At 41.2% G+C, this 4,368-nt stretch overlaps 1 pseudogene across 1 annotated transcript; it reads right to left on the reverse strand.

Moving 5' to 3' along the window:
- Positions 1–561: 561 nt before the first annotated feature.
- On the reverse strand, positions 562–1,957 carry LOC308550992 (E3 ubiquitin-protein ligase RNF34 pseudogene; annotated as a pseudogene). Its single transcript has 2 exons — positions 1,676–1,957; positions 562–1,454 (listed from the first exon to the last, which is right to left on the reverse strand). The product of its transcript is annotated as an E3 ubiquitin-protein ligase RNF34 pseudogene (transcript).
- Between the last annotated feature and the right edge of the window lie 2,411 nt (positions 1,958–4,368).

The following is a 4,368-nucleotide window of genomic DNA, read 5'->3' on the forward strand; positions in this document are numbered from 1 at the left end:
TAAGGTCCTGGTAGTTGACTATAGAATGTCAGTTGTTCACAATTAAGTTTAAATGTAGAAATAACAACAATGTGAAAACTTTATATTCATCAAATATTAGCATTTAAAATATACATGACTATTAAAGTGAACCTTCAGAGGTGCCAATGCTCAGCGTGTACCTCAGCATGTCAGTCAATAGTAGACAGTGATTTCATCCAAAGAGAACAGAAGTTTCAAACATTAGAGTAGTTTAAGTAAAAAATATGAAGGAGAGATAAGAGAAGAGGATAAGTGTTCTCCAGAGGGAGAGTAGCTGATTCCATAAGCAGTCTGACTTCAGCAATTAATGATCACAGACGTGTGATGAAGCTGGGCTGAACCTGGGAAACTGAGCTGACAGGTGTATGGCATGGACCAATGTTGCCGTAACTTAGGATGAATCTTTGACCCCAGTGAGTAGTGAAAATAATTTTTAAAAATAATTTTGACTTTTGAACAGTAAGTTTCCAGTCTCTTCTGTACACTGAAATGTCTGGGGTCAAGCTTGGGGACAAGTGTCCTGTTGGGAGAGTGTCTGCTTCAGAACTTAAACATTTGCACAACACACACCACATACTGCCTGCAGATGCACTTGCTGAACTTGATGCAGGTGACCATGTGCCTGCAGTCCAGCAGGATGCAGTCAATGATGGCATCCATGCAGATATAACACAGGCTGTCATCTTCCTCATCTTGCAGCTGCAGCCACTCACCATATGACTTTTGGTTTTCTTCATTCTCTTTGCATAACTGGTTTACTTTCTCTACCAGCTCCCATTTTTCACAGCAGCCAGAATAGGTGACAAAATTCTGAGCCAGGATTTCCTTCAGCTGGTGCACACTCATCCCTTACACATCTTCAAGGTTTGACAGGTCAGACAGCAAAGCTCTCAATCTCCTCTTAGAGAGACCAGGGGTTCATCCGTTCCTCCAAGTTTTCTTCATCATTGTCATCATCATCATCACCATCATAATCATCATCATCTTCTGTGTTTGCTGAAGATATTTCACTTTTTACCTTCCCAGCGCTCCAAATCCTGGTATCTAGGATTTGGATAAGGTCTGGTATCTACCCATTAGCTCTCCCTGAAACGAAGACACAATAGAAAAGGGGGCCGTATAGCTTGAAAAATATGAATGTGTAAAAAACCTAGAACACTGGGACTTTGAGGAATTCAGATCACTGGTGTCTAGGTTGTCCTCAAAGCCCAACCCATGGTGACACAGTTCTAGATCTACCAAGTCTTTCTCTCCACAACTATCAAACTGGTATGCTTCTAAGAATGAGATATTGCCTCAGATCCTTCACTTTCAGTCACATTAACTGAGGGCACTGAAAAGTAGTCTCATAATAAGTGACAGGTGGAACATCTAAGAAGATTTCCTTGTAAGACTGAGCAACAAAAATCCTTCTTGCAGTCACAATATACATGCTGAAGAAACAGACAGAAAAGAAGCATTTAAAATAGCCAGATACAAGCCATTGTGAAAGCAATAGCCTTCTTTCTTTTGTTTTCTATTAAAATTCAATTCTAGTTCTTATGAAGTCTTCTGTGGCATCAGACTATTCTCACAGGTGTTTTTATGTTCCCAAAATCATGAAAATCACAACAGCCACTGCAGAGGCAGTTTGGATTCACAGAAGTTCAAATACAGCCCTTCTTTCTGAGGACTGAAATGAAAGTCCACAGGCTTTGCAAACTGTATTAGGCCCTTCTGTAGGTGCTGATGGGTAAGTGGGAAAATCGTAGTGTGGTGTAAATCTGAAAGGACTGGTGCCTCCTGCAAGTCCTGCTTGCTGGCCCCTGACAGCTCTGGCTCCCATGACTTCATTCAGTAGCCCACAGCACAAAACCCACATAGATGTGGCACCTGCTTTCTCATGTTTGTGTTTTGTTTTCTTTTCTAAAACAGTGTACTTGATCCTTAGCACCATTCCCCAGCTTCATGGCTGCTACCACCAAGTCTCCATCAGCTAGCTGCAAACTCCACACCATGACAGCTCCTCGCATAGATCCCCTCCCTTCTTCCTTCTGGACTGTGATTACAGCGCATCCTCAGTAACCCATACCTCTTGTGTAGGTTTTTGTAATAGTCAAAATAAGAAAATAGTCAAATAAGGAAACAATGAGGAACTGGACTAAGGTAGTGGTAATAGGGATGAGAAGCAAGAGACAGACTTAAGAAAGGGAAATTGGCAGAATATGGTGACTATCTGGATACCTCCCAAGTTTAGGGCTTTAGTGACTATTAAGACGATATAATCATTACTCAAAATAGGGACACAGTAAAGGAGTTAATTTGCCGGAATAGGGTAAGGAGGAAATGACAAGCTCATTTGGGGCTTGTTGCATTTGAGATGCCTATGTGGTATCTAGATGATGTTAGGTGGATAGTTTGTAATATGAACTTGGAGCTCAGGAGAGCTATGAACTTCAGATATAAGTTTGAGTGTGTGTTATATTGGAGGTCTTGAACATAGAGGTGGTAGTTGGAACTATAGTAGTGGAGGATAAAGTCCAGAGGAAAATTCATGGACTTAAGGAAGGAACCCTGGAGTGTCCAACATTTGATGGATGATTAAGTAAGTGGCAACCCCAAAGAGAATGAGAAGAGAAATAGTGTGTCTAAGGAGTACAAAGTTTCAAGGGAGGAGTGTTCAACAGTATTCAATGCTATCAAGGGGTCAAATAAAAAAGTGATTAAAACTTGACAAAGGATTTAGCAACCTGGAAGCCATTGATGACCTTGACAATAGCAATTTCTGTGGAGTAGTGGGCAGAGACCAGAGTAGAGTAGATTCTAAGTGTGAAGTGGGTGGAAATGGTGAATGTACATATCTCTTTCCAGGAGTTTTGCAGTGGAGGGAATGGGGTAAATATATGGTGCTGGCTGACAAGAATTTTGTCTTTAGATTACAGTAATTGAAACTTGTTTTCAAGTTTGGAGAAGAAGATTCTAGAGAAAAGGAACATGAAGGAGCAGCAAAGAGAGGGAAAGAGTGATGAGGTGACAGAAGAAGGATTAAGGACTTAGAAGTATGAGGATGGGAGAAGTGCTTACCTTTGAACAGAAGAAAGAATCATCTCTGACCCTGGAAGTGAGGTAGTCAGAGAAGACGATGATAAATTGATAAGGAGGAAGAGTCAGAAAGTTGAGAGATGTAATTTCTGATAGCCTCAATTTTATCATAGAAATAAGAACACAGTTGCTTTCTATAGACAAGAAGAAAGACAATTGATTAGGAAGCTTGAAGGTGGTAGAAATGGTTTAGAGTAGTAACTGGTAAATGTAAACTTTCAAAGAGTTTTGCTGGCTAGTTTCTTAGCAGACATACAAGGTTTTTTGTTTGTTTGTTTTCAAAATATATCTTTATTGATTTCAGAGAGAGAAAGGGACAAGGAGAGATAGATACATCAATGATGAGAGAGTCATTGATCCTGCAAGCCCCGCACTAGGGATTGAGCCTGCAACCCTGGCATGTGCCCTGACTGGGAACTGAACCATGATCTAGTGGATCATAGGTAGATGCTCAACTGCTGAGCCACTCCAGCCAAGCCATACAAGGTCTTTTAAGCTTGCCTGCCACTCACAGCCTAATGGTACTTTCTTACCTGCTGGATGATGAATGGGGGTGAAGTTCATTATAGCTATGTAAAAGGATTGCCTGGAAATGAGGATTGCTCAACTAAGGACAGAACTCAATTTAAAATGAGACTGATCATGTTTGTGTGATTTTCTTTCCAGGTGGACTCAGAGCTGGGCTGAACAGCAAAGAAGTTGGAATGTGGATCATTAGTTCATCCACTGTTGGGGTTTGTTGGGTGGGTGCATGGAAAAGAGATGAATGGGTGGAAAGAAACCCAGAGTTCTGGGGACAGAGTTATCCCACTGATCCATCATGTATGGGGTCTGGCTTGGGAAAGAAGGAAGAGAGGCTTGTAAGAGGTTGATGGACTGAAATTAAAGGGATACACCCAGGGTCTGGACACTTGTCTGATGTCAAGGAGAAGGTATATTGGGAGTGAAGGGGTAAAAGAGTTCAAAGGACTGGGGCACATGCTCAGGGAATGTGATCTGAGGGCTATTTGGAGCAATTTATCTGAAGTTCTAGCATCTGAGCTTTGGAATGATGCTCCATGCCTCTGCCCATTCATATTGTGTGATAACAACCTGGATTTCTGCCTCAGGTAAAATTTGACAGCAGAGAGTATGTGAGTGCACTTGGAAAGTTCCAACTCTTTTTTTAGTTGAGGAGGGGTGATAAACTTGGGAGCTGGAAGAATTACATGGAAATAACATTTTCAAATTAAAAAGTCATCGCAAATGTCTAATTAAAAAGAAGAC

The sequence above is a fragment of the Miniopterus schreibersii genome (assembly GCF_964146895.1).
Source record: "Miniopterus schreibersii genome assembly, chromosome: X".
In the NCBI taxonomy this organism is placed as follows: domain Eukaryota; kingdom Metazoa; phylum Chordata; class Mammalia; order Chiroptera; family Miniopteridae; genus Miniopterus; species Miniopterus schreibersii.